Below are 15,451 nucleotides of genomic sequence, written 5' to 3'. Positions count from 1 at the left end.
CTCATTGCTGGTGGAAGTGAATGAACTAGGCCCCAGAGCTTCTGCAATCATCTTAAATCACAGGGAGAAACATGGAAGGCAGGGCAATTAAATGTAGAGGAACTGAGTCTTTTGTGACATCATATCACACTATATCATGTCTTGGCTAAAGCAGCTCTTCCTCTGATTTTCTCCATATGTGAGATAATAGATTTCTTTAGTTTTTAAAAGGCACTGTAGATCAGTTATTCTGTTACTAATAAACAAAAACATGGTAAGTAATATAGCAGGACATTTTGAGCCTTAGCCTTCACTAATAGTGTCAAAATCTCCTTTTCTGAGAATTAAAAATTTACTAATCTGGACATATATTCACCTTAATGGTCTTCCTATAATGCCTATTGTTGTTTCTAGAATCTTCCCCTTGTATAGGATATCCACATTTCACTTTTGACTTGACTTGTTGACTTGGTTCTTCCTTCAGAGTCCAATCCAGCTTCTGCAGTATCTCTAACATGGATCTCTTTATTACTATTTAGTGATGATTTGGGCATTTGTATTTTCTCTCCTATTTGATTTATTCCTACTTATTAGCTCTCACATGACTCCAGCATAAATAAATGACCTACCTTCTAGTTTGCTCTTTCTAAGTGACTGAGTTCACCTAGGAACTTGGCATCAGTCCTTCTTCTGTGATTGGGTTTATCAGGGAGCTGATCCTCAGCAAGAGTTTTAAACATTGAAGAATAATGGGAAAGAAGGAACAATTGGCGGGAAAAATAAAAAACAAAGCTTTTTGAATTTATTATTTTCACAATCTTGATCCCATTTGACCCATGTTCTAGTATATTAAACTATGGATAAATTATTTTTGAAGTGTTTCTTGGGTAAAACAGATAAGTCATAGAGAAATCATGGCCTTATACAATTTAGTAGTTAACTACTAGGAAAATAATCTATTAATGATATAGGAAATTAGTTGAAAAACTCACTTTTGGCTGTCTGGTCAATAAAACTGATGCATTCAGCTTCTCTGTACCACAGTGTGCAACTTGGTGATTTTCCCAGGGCTCAAGTCCAAGTGAAGCTCATAGGCTTGTAGGCAAAAAGACCAGAGCACAAATTAGAGTTGTTTCTTATTTATGTTTCCTAAATCTGAGTGAATGCCTTGTTAAAAATGTTAGTCCTAATGTATATATCATATACATTATATCATATATTGTATTTCTCCATGCTAATCAGTATTTCAATATATTTTGTATTGATATTTGAGTAGGAGGTGATGAACTTTCCTCTTAATTATTGATTTGGCTATGACATTTCCAGATTGCTTTTTGCCATATCCTTATTTTCTGCAACTGTAAAGTTTGCGTGGACCCAGTGTAAAAATTGCATTACTCATTTAGCTCTGTAGCACATGTTCAGCTTGTTGCATCTGAACTCAATATGGTGCATATTTTTTTTCTGCTTTGCATGTGAATATAATTCAAGATGCTTGTTTTAATTTTAAATGCCTACATGATCTGGCTTCTGACTAGAGAATATTTAAGGTACTTTTCTGATTATCCATATTTATTATTTCCATAGGAGTTCAGAAGAATCACTGAACAGCCAGATTTTTTTCTTTGTAACTTTAGTACATTATATGTTGTTTCAATTGCTCTGAGGATACATACTTTAGTTTATCTCTTAAAAGGTAATCAAAGCTGTTCAACCAGTTGTGTGAAATTTGAAAAGCATAATTAAATTCATTAGTTGCTAAACAGCAAAGATGAGTTTATATTAAGAAAAAGACTTCTAAATGTGTGGATACCTATATTTTGAAAAACACATGTAATAAAAATGACAAATTATGTGGTGAACACCATTCTAAAATATTTAGGTGTATTAATGGACTTGATCCTCCAAAAATAAGTACTCTAATTATTCCATTATGTGGAAGGGGAAACTGAAGCACAGTGAATAAATTGCTCAAGGTCAAGCAGCAAATAAATGCCAGTGTCAGGTTCTAAATCCAAGCAGTCTAGAATCAGAACTTGTATATTTGATCACAAAGAATATTGCTTTCCAGGTAGTTGGACGGATGGATTGGGAAGCAATGGGGCCAGGTGTAAGGGGAGGCAAGGAGTAAGGGTAGGTTTTAGGTCAAGCTCTACCCACTGCTGGAATTTAGAGCCTAATTGCAGCAAAGGATTTACTAAGAATTTGTGTGTGTGTGTGTGTGTGTGTGTAAAAGGTAGGATACAATTTTTGTACCCTTCAGGTTAGAGTGATCTAAGGGTGAAAAGATAGCATTTTCACTGAAAATGAGATACATATTAGCTCACTACTTTCCAACGATACATGCAACATGTCAAATGAAGTAGTCCAATCTCAGAGAACTAAAAAAAAAAGGTGAAATCATGAATAATATATCACCTTTATATGTCAACCTCTTTAATGATATATCTTTAGCTTCAGTGATATATCTCATTTTATATAATTTTGTTCTTTTCCTGAGGACTGAAAATAGAAAGCTCAAGTGAGCTAAACAGCTGCAGCTTATGGCCACACCTCTTGATTTCCACTCTTTTTTCAATCTCTAAGTATGAATATCCAACATCTTGTCATTAGTATCAGTATTTGCAATTTTTAAAATTTCATTCTTATTTTTGTACAACAGAAAATTGTATAGTAAATGCTCATTTTAAAAAATAATTTGTACACTCAAACTGTACAAATCAAGATGGTAATGAACACAGAGTCACCATTTAATATTTTGAAGTGGAGCTATATGAAAATAAATAAAAATCCAAATTTGGTATATAAAGGTAATATAATTAATGTTTACAACATATGTAGATAAATAAAATATGTGAATGTCAAGGATCTTATGTATTCATATATACCAGTAACCTCAATGTATCTAATGCTGTTGTGAATTAAAAAACTGTGAAAGTTTTCTAATCTTTGTTGACTTGTTGTTATGTACTGTGTTTGCACCATCATGTTATTTGCAATGAAAACTACTGTTAGCTTGTGGCCTAGGGACATTGCATAATAATCAGGAAAATTGGACTTCCATATCATTTATACTGAAATGGCTGCTGAGTGACTTACTTTAGTTTTTTTTTTTTTTTTTTTGCCTCTGTTTAATCATCTTCAAAATGAGAAGAATATCTATCTAGTCTGTTAATATAAAATGCTGTCAAATTATTATACATTTTAAACTAAAGAGTCTGGGGTCATTTTAAATACTGGAATGAACAGATAGTAATTTTATTTTATAAGTTGTTGATATATTATAGAAATAATACCGAAATCACCTCATTTTCCTCCTTACAAATTAAATTTCTAAATCAGAGGATCAATAAAGTCAATGACAATATTTCAATGCAAGAAAAACCATTTCAATTACTATGACCATACCTTATATGCTTTTTTCCTTCATGAAAACATTACTGTATTTCTCAAATCAAACCCTGCATGAGAAAGAATCTATTACATCTCAGTATAAGGCTCTGACAAATGCTTTTTAAATCTTCATGCCTTACTTAGTTTTGTGTGACACGTGCACATGCATACATATACAATCATTTAAAAACAATGTCTAAATGCACAATGCAATTTTCCCAGATTGGAATGGAAAAATCTAGGTAATTACTTGAACAAACCTATCCCCCCCCCTTTTTTTTTTACCCTCCCTTACTTTCCTTTCTTGTTTTTTATCATACAGCAAACTTTGTTTTCAGGTCCATACTATTACACCAGAAACTACTCATGCTAGGAAGACCAACAAGATCCTTACCCTTACAGAGCTTACATCGTGTTGGGAATGGAGGGGCAAGGAAAAAATAAAGCAAAGAAATAAACACAATAAAGTTAGATACTGTTAATATTTTAAAGAGATATTTGAAATTGGTCATAGAGTAGTTTGATATAACAGAGAGTGACTAGTGTGTTGGGTGAGTAGGGAAGTTTTCTATGATGAAGTGATAAAGAAATTATAAGGCAGCTGTGGGAAGAGGGGAAGAAAAATATCAGGACAAACAATTGATGGGAAGTCCCTCAGGTGGAAAAGAAGGTAATTGAGGCTGGAACAAAGTGGATCAGTAGGGAATTAATAGGGCAATTTTATAATTCTATTTCATTATTTAGATTACCAATTGGTAAACATGAATATCTACTGGTATTGACCATAAACCTTCTCTCTCAGCTATATTGGGAAGAGTATGCATTTGGAAGTCACAAAATCAAGGTTTTGAATCTTGGCCTGGCACCTTGTAGCTGGGCGATAAAATCTTAACCTGTTTTCCCTTCCTTTAAATTTGGACAATGTCATTTAATTTTCAGAATTGTTGCAAAGTCCTGACCCGATATATGCCACATAGTAGCTACTCAGACTGTAGCTATTCATTTTCAAATATTTCAAGCTCTGATGCTTGACAAAGCTATGACCTCATCCATTCATACATGTGGCTTCTCATTCCCTTACTAGATAGTCATCCACTGATTGACAACAACTGTGAAAAAGGCAAAGTGGTAGCTGTCATTCCTTGCTTTAGCAGGCTAGGAGATGACAAGGGTCAGGGCTGAGGGATGATCATGAACAAGGTGCCTCCTCTATCAATAAGCAGGATTTGGGACCCTACCAACATAAGGATCCAAGATAAAAACTGGAGTTTTCCCAACCTGCTGGAGGTTTTTCCTCACCAAAAGTGAATAATGAAGAATAATGTGGGTGTTATTCCTGGATTACTGTAGAAGAACATGCTTCAAAGTTACTGAAGCACATTTGGCACTAAATAGTTCTCCCTCTGCCTCTATATCCTCCCTCCAAAAAACTCGGTCAAGTGAAGAGGGTTTAGAAGCAGATACATGGAAATATGTATTACTGTTAAGAATGATGCTGAGTAAGATGTACATTTAGAGGGAGCTATGAGAAGAGGGAGGAAAGCAAGGAGGAAGATCACAGAGGATATTACTATTAATACAATAGAATGTCACCTGTCTCCTGACAGGTTTCCATTATAAGGTTTGCATTCACATTTCACCTCTCAGCCAAGTTTTATTTTTAGAATGACAAACAACCCCAGAAGTATTGGGTAAATAATGTTAAGTATCGGCATAGTTTCTTATGAAGTCTCCAAATGGCCTTCCCCTATGCTACGATGCAATTTTCCCAGATTGGAATATAACAGAGAGTGACTGTGTCTTTTTTCAGGTGGAATTTGTGAATCAAGTATGGTATTCTGCCTTTTCATTTTCTCTCTACTGCTTCTTCTTTTCAATGTTACTGAAATAGAAATGATTCTGCTTACGTAGCTGGACATGCTTAGAATATAGGACAGGCTTTGTTACCTTTTTGCCCCTGTAGACAGGATCTATTTGAGCTTGAATCAAGGGTCACAGAATAAAACTAATCAAGAATATAGAGAAACACATGTCCCTATACTCTGGCGGGAGAAACTCAATTCCCTCTGGATTTGTGCCCAGCTCACTAATCCATTCCTTCTCCCTGGACTCCTTTGTGGGCTCCATCTCCACACGACTCCACTCACAGTACTAAGGGTCAGGTGAATTTATCCTTCCTCTGTTGCAACAGCCACCTCTATATTGATGCTCCCTAATTTGCTGTCTCTGGACAAAAATTTGCTCCTGGTATTAAAACTCACATATCCAAACTTTCTTAATTCCTCCATTTGACCTTCTGCTGATGGCTCCAAGTGTAATAATTTGCTCACTCAAACCTATTTCTGTATTTGCATCTTGTCCAACCGTACTACTCGTCACCTATTTACTCATCCTCGGAGCCTAAAGAGTATCATCGATTCTTCGCTCTCCATTAACTTTCACAGTCTCTCAATTATCAAGTCCTGTCAATACTGTCTTCTGAATTTCCTATAGATCTGTCCTCTACTTTCCATCTGCAACGTAACCGCTGCCTCATTTCAGACAACTGGCAAGCTCACCTGAAATACTGTATAGCTCATAAATGGTCTCCCTTCTTCCATTCTTGTCCTCCTCACCAGTCAGTTATATACACAGCGATCATGTGATCGTTGTCACTTTCCGATTTAAAATCCTCAAAAGATTCATCACTGTGTTCGGTTCAAACCCACACTTTGTTGGCAATGGTACCCAAGGCCCCTCCAGATGTGGTTCTTAGTAAATGGCTGCCAATCTTCCTGCTGATTTTTCTCCCCCCTTTCTGCTCCCTCCTCATGTAGGCACCCACCCTGAGATCCAACTACATGATACTTTTGCACTTGCTAGAATCTGCCATTACTTTTATTTATTTATTTATTTATTTATTTATTTATTTATTTATTTATTTATTTATTTATTTAAAGTAATCTCTACACCCAACCTGGGGCTTGAACTCACAATCCCCAGAGATCAAGAGTCACATGCTCTTCTGACATAGACAGCCAGTGCCCCTGCCATTGCTTTCTTATGTTAACTATTTGTACCTGTATATTTGCTGCTGCTTCTGCCTCCACCTTACTCACTCACTCATTTTTTTCATCCTTCAGTATAGACCAGAATTAGATGTCTCTATGTGCTCCTTAGCAACAGAGCAGGGAGTGTTAATTACGAATGTGACCTTTCACATTCTAGTATGGCTATTGGATGGTCTGTCCTCCCACATGTACTCCTCCTCCTCTCACCCTTTAGACCATGAGGAGTTCAAATCATAGTAACTACTTAATAATATTTGTTAAAAAATAATTGAAAACATGTTTTCTTCACACTGACATGTTATGTAGCTAAATGATGCTATCAGAATAGACGTGGAATACGCTTTTTCTGCCTCCACAGATGAAGCATCTATGAAGTGGGTAGCCTAACTATAGAAAGTTGCTTTTTTCTTTTTAAAATTCATTTTCAAATAGCTTTTACAGGGTAAGTAGACATAATCATTGATAGTTTTGAGAATTTTGTCAAAAAATGATATATGTTACATGCCCATGCTTTTTAGTTTTAGGTAAAAACAAATAAACAAAAACCTCATCATATTCTATGATTCCAACTATGTTCATTATTCACAAGATAATTATCAATAAATTTTTTTGTTAATAAAATCATTCTTCACTCATGGGAATGAATTCTTTCTTTTTATATTTAAATATTAGCATAATCATCAAAGTACAGAAATCAAAACTTTAAGAATTTTTTTCTTATTAAAAAAAAGAAGAAACTAGAAGATATTTTCAAAAGTATTCTTCAGAAAAAAAAATTAAATCTAGAGAATCAGTCTTCTTCCTAATCCTCATTCTTGATACTTTCTACTCCATCAGCATAATAAATCAGAAGATTTTTGGTGAGTACTCTTTTGTTAGTGTGGGACCAGCCAGTCTATTGCTCTGATCTACACTAGATGTTAATTAAGGGGCTTAAGAAAACCATTGAGTAAGGTGCAAAATTGTGATGTATAGAACCACATTTAAAATTGTTTCTAAAAATCGAGTGCCATGTTATGGTAGAATGAAAGCTTTCATACACACAGAGAGAAAAAGAGTCTATGAAATGGGATATTAAAAGAGCACAGTGAAAAAAGGAAACCAAGATAAAAAGAGTGAGAGAGGAAAATATATTTTACCAGCAGGAAATGACATGACATGACATAAAAAAAAAAAAAAACAGAATAAAAGTGTAGAAAGACAGGTGGGAGAACTAAAAGTCAAAATTAACAACAAAAAAATAAAATCTGCTTAAAGAAAAATGAAAAGAAAATATAAAGGAGAGCAAAAGGATCTTTCAATTATAAATTTAAGTTTCAGTGCCCAAATATTGTTTTAAGAATGTCAGGATAGTATTTTTTATATTGCATTATTTTTAGAATTTTCTTAAATTTAGAAGTGTAAGATTCTTCACTTTGACAATGTGAAAGCACACAGAACATCAGTGTATCATTACTGCAGGGGTCTCCAACTGGTTTGGCTTGGCACATCACGATACTTTGTACCATTTGTATCCATAACAGCTGGGCTCTGACACTATTAGCTGAGCAGGATTTTAGTTATTTCTTTAATTTTTTTTCTTTTTAATGCATTTGCTTCCTCCTAAAATGTTATTTGGGCACTTGGAAGCCAAATAATTAAGTCTGTGACAATAAAATAAGGGTGCACGGCCTTTTTTAAAGTAAAATGTTATTGCTTTACTCTCTAACCTCCAGCTACTCAGGAGTCTAACACTCAATAGATAATTTTTTTCTTTTTTAGTGTCCTTTTTTTTTTTTTGAGTCTGTTACTGATATTAAATATTTTAGTTTTATGCCAAATGTCTAAAGGCAGACTATTAAAATAAAAATATTAACCTGGATTATTAAACAAATAAACTTCATAGAGTTACCGTAATGGCAGATGATAAGCTCCAAAATATAAACCGGATATATTCTCCCCCCACCCCCAAACTAACAATGTAGTGATATAACTTTCTCATTTGGCACAGTGATTACCAAAGTTCATGCAAAAGAAACATAAACAAATACATAATTCTGGAGCTACAGTAAATGTGAAAAAAATATTAATTTTCTAGGTTTAAAAGCTTTTAATGCGTCTCAACACAGATTTGCTGAGATTTTGCTATTTTGAAGGTACTGCGCTAGAAAGATAAGCCACAGGCAGGGGAGGAGACCAGAATATAATAAATACTAAAAGCAAAATACTCACAGGGGTATGACGTGTTCAAAGGAAGGAAGGCATCATCATTAGCTGGAAGAATCAGGAAATCTAATAAAGGATATGTCATTTGAGGTGGGTCAGATTTGGAATATAGAGAGATAGGGTATGACTATTTCTACTGTGATTCTTCAAGTTTAGATACTCATCCTATTTTATCTGATATTATCTTTTTGCTGATTTCTTCTTGCATTTCCAACTTTGTGTCTAAACCCTCCACCACGTGAGCTGACTGAGAATTAACCATACTAAATCAACCCCTGTCTCCTGAATAAACCCAACTTTTTTTTTCAAATCAGTTTGCCCCCACTCTTACTATTCTCCCTGCTCGCTTCACTGCTTTCTTCCCTCACCTTACATAGGTTGTTGAACGAATATAGAAGGTTTGGTTCACTTTCAACATCTTCCTTGACCCCCCTCCATGAATTAAGTGTGTTATCTCACGGAGACTTCCAAATCTCTTTATCTGTGGTTTGATTACTGTGTCTCATATTAGGTATCAAGATTCCTGAGGGCATGGGGGATGGGTGGCAAAGTCTCTGTGTCTTCAGGCCCAGTGCCTCTCAGGTGGTTAAGTACTGAGTGTCTGCGTATACCCTGATGAAATCAGAGCTTGGCAGAAGACAATCTGCACAAACAGAACTAGGGCTTGTACAGCGGCTGATACTGTAAAACCAACTCTGGACTCTTGGATTCACTTCTTCCTCTGAAAGCGTGGGCCACTAAGAGGGGCATTCCGACGGCTAAGGCCATGCAACCTGGAAGCCCACAGCGCTACTAATAGCAACAGTAATTTAATTGACACTGCTAGTACATGGTCCTCCATGCGTTTCGATGTGCTTTCCCAGCCATCATCAAAATGTTTCTATTCAGCGGCCTAAAGTGGCCCCTTCATTCTTATCCAGAATCCGGGAAACACCTTCCTTTCTTTCAGACTGTGAGAAAAAAAGAAAAAAAAAAAGGGGCTTTCCTGAGGCTGGGAACGGGGATTCCCTCTCCACGTTCGTGCACTTTCCACCCCGCTTACCCGAGCTGAAGGCGAGCACAGCCAAGGCGCGTGGGGCACCTGGGAACGCTCCCGACACTCTGTGGCCCCCGCCTCCGGGAGAAGGGTCTGGAGGCCGGGAATCCGCTAATTAGGCTCGCCCCCATTGGTTGTCCCCAAGGCACCTCCATGCCGTCATGGTGTTATGCTAATGAGGGGGAGTCTCATTGGCTCGGCCCCCGGCGGCAGCTGCGAAGGCTCTGGCGGGGAGAGCCGGGTTGGCCGCAGCTGGGACCAAACCCACGGTCCCCCCTCGCGCCCGCTCCGGGCTGTGCCGCGTGCACGCCCGCGCGGGGACCCGCTGCCGGGATTGCCCTCGGAGGAGGCTCCTCGCCCTGCCTTTTAGGAAAGTGCCTCCCCAGCGCGCGGCGCGCACGCCCCTTCCCCTCTTTCTAGGTACCGCGCGTGTTCGTTTTTTTTTTTTTTTTTTTTTTTCCGCGAAGTAACTTTTGCATTCCCGCCTCCCCCGAGTCCTGGGGACCAGAGGCGGTGCCGAGCCAGGGGGCGGTTCTTCGGCAGCGTAGATTCTTGTCAGAGCCAGACTTTTGCTCCTGGGCTCGGTTTGCATCATCCCCATCACACCCTCTGGAGAGAGGAGCCAGCCCCCTTTCAGCCTCAGCTTCCGGCACGGAGCCGACCCCTCCCCCTCCCAGGCCCCTTCCCTTCCCCGTCCCTCTGTGGCCCCCCGCATCTTGTTAGTCCTCTCCCTCCACTCCGCAGAATTTTCTTTCTCTCTCCCTTCTCTCCTCCATTCGTCGTTTTATGTTTTCCACTCTTTGAGGAAGGATGGTTGATTTGGAGAGCGAAGTGCCCCCTCTGCCTCCCAGGTACAGGTTTCGGGATTTGCTGCTAGGGGACCAAGGATGGCAGAACGACGACAGGTGAGTGGTGCGGTGCAGTCTCGCTCTGGCAGCACAGCTGAAAATGAGACAGAGATGGGGAGGCTGAAGGGGGAAAAGGGGAGAAGAAAAAGGGAGCCCGAGACTGGGGGAGGGAGTGAGAGGGATTCTTTGACATGTCTCTCCATTTTGACTGTATAGTGCAATTGCCATAGACAAGGAGCTCTTCCTTTTCATTTTCTTATCCTTGCAAGGCATTTATTGCATTTACTGGGTACTTAACTCTTTTGTCTATCTGCGCTTTCCTAGGGTGTGTATAAGGCTGCTACGAGAGGTGCAATACATCCAAATAGCACGCAGTGTTGGTGGCATATAATTTTCATTTTTTCCCTTTAGGTGTTCCTCAAATTTGAAAATGTGTCCAAGTTGATTGAAAAAGCACATAAGAAACTTAAAATCTCTTGCACCTATTTACTTCTTGTTACTGTTGTCTTGTTAAGGTGTTCACCTGCTACTGGGAATTTTATTATGCTCTTTAAACATTTGGAGTTATAGATAGACAATTGGTTTAAATGTGTAACAGGTAGTTAGGGAAAATGACCTTGTCAACTGAAAATACTCACTTTGAACCGGTAACTGTGACTGTGATTAGTAATGGTGTTTGTATAGCATGATCCAACCTTTTTGCAGTTAATATATTTTTAACCTAACTAGTATATATGTCACAAGATTAAAACTAAGTTTCAAAACTAGAATGCTTATCACTAGCAAAATATTGCTCATGTGTTTTATCTATAGCATCACTGCTTTGCCTAGTCGAACTTCTGAAATTCCTCCGGCTATCTGATTATCTAAAAGACACATTATATGTTTCATTGAATTTAGTATTTTCTGGAATAGTCCTTTCATGTATCACATGCCATATATTTTTGTTTTTAAATGATCTATGTATACTAACTAGGCTCTTAACTCAATTGAAATATTTCCTTTAAGTTCAGTTTGGTATTAATGTTCTATTTTAATTACATAAAAGATCCATATTGGTCCTATTCAAAAATCTCATCTTTCCTTCTCTCATACTCTCCTTCTCTTCCTCACCATTTCAGCTCCAATACCAACTCCTGTGTCTACACACAGAGTATTTTATCTTGGGCATCAATTTTGGACTTCTTCTTTGGTCTCGTATTAGTAATGTAAAGGGGTATGGTTGTTTCTCAGAGGATAATGTTTCAATGCAAACTCTTTTTTAAGGCAGAACACATATATTTGTTAAGAATTAAAAGAACAAATGCCAGTTTACCAGTATGCTTGGAAAAGAAGGTGTTCTGGGTGACTGAAGATAAAGAAATGAATATTTAAACAATTGCAAAGCTAGTTGACATTTAGATAAACTGTATTAGCCTGGTTAAATGGCTTATCAAATGCACCATCATGATTATAGGGATGGAATCTATATTTATTACTTCAGCACCTTAGGATCATTATGTAGAATAGGAATCCTCACTCTAGAAAATGTGAGATGGACTGAATTCACAGAGGATATATTTTGGACTTGGTGGTGATAATATTGTTTGTTTTTTAATATTGTATCCAAGATGTTAATTGTTCTTGAGGTTCCCTTCATTTTTCTAAGGATGCTGCAGTATATTTCAGTAATTAGGAATTTTGGTTAGTTGAATACTACCCAAGTAAGTCACTGCTATATTAAAAAAAGTTTTACACATTTAGTTAAGATATCTATTATAATAAAAGTTTATGCTAGCCCAAGTCTAACTTAAAATCTAGGCCATATTTACTATTAAAATGAGGTATTAAACATTAAAAAAATTGTTCATCCATTGACCAATTTTGTGGCTTCATGAGAACTTAATATTTAGTTTTAGTTCCATTTGTTGTCCTTCTTTGAAGACAAGATCCTTGGGTTAATAGTGATTCAGCCTTCAGTCCTTTGCTTATTTTCTCACTAGCTGAGTCTTTTTGGGCAAGTCATTTGACCATTATGAAATTCAATAATCTTATTTCTGTAAGGTACAAAACTAACACTTAGTTGGCACTAAGCACTGGCTAATCTAATATGTTAACTACGTTAATGGTGTGTATGTGTGTGTGTGTGTGTAAGGGTTTATGTGTGTATGTGTGTGTATTTTAGGAACTAGGGAACTAAGTTTCTGGGAAATTAAATGCTTATCCTGATAATATATCTTATAAGTGCACAGATGACACTTGGGTTCTGTTCTTTGTGACTCAGATTCCTCAAGAAGCTCCTAAGTTCTTTCCATTTAATTTGTTTGAATTTGTAAGAATAATTTTGCAGCATCTAGCACACTTTAGGTGCTCATTTAAATGATAGTTCCCTTCTTCATTTCTGATTAGCAGTTTTCAGTTCTTTTTTAATTTTTTCTTCAGAATTCTAAATTAATATGCAGTAAATAAAGTCATCTCTTTTGTCTTTATTGTGCTCACAAATTCCTCTTTGCAACTGAGCCTGAGTAGCCTTCTTATTCGATTCAGTTATCATGGATTCAATTCCTATGGAGCTGAAGAGAAAGCATTCTTTCATAGAAGAATAGGTAGATGGTTTATACCGACAGATACATTTAGTGCTTTGTCTGTATTCTCTAGGCTATTTTCTATAAATATTCTCTGCCTGAAGTTTTTGTTTTTTGTTTTGTCACCTCCCCCCCCTTCCCACCGCCCCAGTCTCAGGGGATCCCCAGGTCTTGGAGAGCAAGCCAAAAGTGCCACCGAGTAAATGAGTAGATAAGGAATTGTTAGATAAATACCTTAGCTTTCTAACTCCTTGGTTGGGATAATTCTGAAACATGTTGCCCACAGTTGTAATTGGTTTGATTTTACAAGCTTTATTGGCTTTCTCCCACCCTCCCCCTACTGGTATTTTCTGGGATCAGTTCCCAAATAAACTACTTATGCTCCAATCCTTATCTCAAGGTATGCTTCTGGGGGAATCTGAACCAAGATTGGGTATCTTCTCCATTTAGAGTCACATCCTAGAAATGATGGAGGAATCAGCTGATGGGAAAGTAGACACTTTCTACCTTGCTCTTCATGTTAAGAATTTTAAATTCAGGGACGCCTCAGTGGCTCAGTTGGTTAAGCATCTGCCTTCGGCTCAGGTCATGATCCCAATATCCTGGGATCAAGTCCCACATTGGGCTCTTTGCTCAGTGGAGAGCCTGCTTCTCCCTCTTCCCCTCCCCCACTCGTGCTCTCTCTCTCTCTCTCTCTCTCTCTTTCACTGACAAATAAATAGAATCTTTAATAAAATAAAATAAAATAAAAAATAATTTTAAATTAAATCTTAATAGGGCATAATTGACTGGCATGTGAAAATGAGTAAAGCATATGATAGATGTGTGAAGGAGTGTGGTGAAAGAGAGAATTTTGGTCTCTACACCATAGATTTTCTGTGAACTAACCTTGGATAGTTCACTTAAATTTATACTGTATCACCTTTTAGTAGGGAAACACACGTGCTTAAGTGCATATGTAATGTACATGTGACACATGTATGTATAGACTTTGTGTGTATGTGTATGTGTCCATGTCATCTTTACATAATTCCCTCTCCCTGATTTGCATTCTGATAACCTTTTCTGAGTAGCACATAAAGGAACAGAGTTAGACATAGCATTGCAGAGAACTGCACATTTAGCACATGAATAACATTAGTTCTCTGAGGCCATGAAATAACTGAGAGTTGCTAAATGAGAACACTGCTAATGCCTAGAGATGTCTGTTGCACATATGACTCACATTTATTTCTTTGGCATCCTGAGTAAAACACAAAAATCTAATTCAAGTGGCTCATGAAATATTTCTTAATGGTCATTTATCCATTCAGCTAATATTTGACTACATGCTGCATCTCAGGGCCTTATTAAGTTAGGTTTTAAGAAGAATATAAGGAGGAATGTGAAGCAGTGCTTGGTCAGGAGGTGTTCACAGATAAGATTAGAGATAAGCTCCCTTCCTGAATATTGACAGTATTGTTGATGATGTTTTTGCAGAATTTCAATTTTAAGACTGTCAAGAAGATCATACACCCTTTGCAGATAGGATAGTCAGTATTACTTGAAAATAAAGTAGCTGAACTCTCTATATTAGGGATGGCTCAAAGTATTCTATATATTTTGAATCTAATATTTAGGATACTTAGTATCTTCAAAGTTACTTCATGATTAAAACTAATATGACTAGAGACTAACTTTAACTGGTTTATATGGAAGCCGTTCCGTAATATGTAGAATTGTTGCAGCATTCACATCTATTATTTTGTTTTAATATTTCTATGACTCATAAAACAATAAAGATTTAGGATGTTCTCTTGCAGTTAAGTGTTGGTAAATTTCAAGTTTTAAATACCTTAAAACAGTTAGAACAAGCCTTTCTCATCCTCATCATGACTTAGTAGTTTTAAAGTTTGGAACACAATGCACTTGATGTGGATAAATTGTCATGACTGTTGATAACTTCCTGTTAGTGGACAATTCTCAATTGCAGTCATACAGGAATAGGGCTGTTATTTAGTTAACACCATTCAGTTTTCAAATATCCGGTCAGTTGTTTCAACTGCAGTAATTTTAAGTGTTATCTTTCATATTTTATAGGTGGCATTTAAAAGTAAAAGAAAAAAAATAAAAAAAATAAAAGTAATGTAAGCAAGTCAAGTAATGCACTGTAGTAATTAAAAACATAAAAGGATTTGAAGAAAGAGTACAATTCAATGAATTAATAGTTTAAGAGGTATTTATAAAATGGTGAAAATGTTTGGATAGCTTTTGGAATATGTGTAATTTTAGATATCATACAATGCAAATATATTAATTTATATAATAAAGTTAAATTGGAAGAATGGGTTTGAAATGGCATATTTATATAATCTACCGATTTTATCTCCCTTAATA

General features: G+C 36.7%; 1 long non-coding RNA gene across 1 annotated transcript; it reads right to left on the bottom strand.

The window, feature by feature from the left end:
• Positions 1 to 974: 974 nt before the first annotated feature.
• Positions 975 to 9,739, bottom strand: LOC123845334 (uncharacterized). Its single transcript, XR_010412082.1, has 4 exons — positions 9,670 to 9,739; positions 8,634 to 8,693; positions 3,388 to 3,440; positions 975 to 1,074 (listed from the first exon to the last, which is right to left on the bottom strand). It is a non-coding gene; the product is annotated as an uncharacterized LOC123845334 (long non-coding RNA).
• Positions 9,740 to 15,451: the final 5,712 nt, after the last annotated feature.

Source organism: Mirounga angustirostris, unplaced genomic scaffold (assembly GCF_029215605.1).
Source record: "Mirounga angustirostris isolate CCGP_5_RB_7025 unplaced genomic scaffold, mMirAng1.0.hap1 SCAF_6, whole genome shotgun sequence".
Taxonomy (NCBI): domain Eukaryota; kingdom Metazoa; phylum Chordata; class Mammalia; order Carnivora; family Phocidae; genus Mirounga; species Mirounga angustirostris.
The sequence above is the reverse complement of the archived record's forward strand: the minus strand, read 5'-3'. Positions and strand labels throughout refer to the sequence as shown.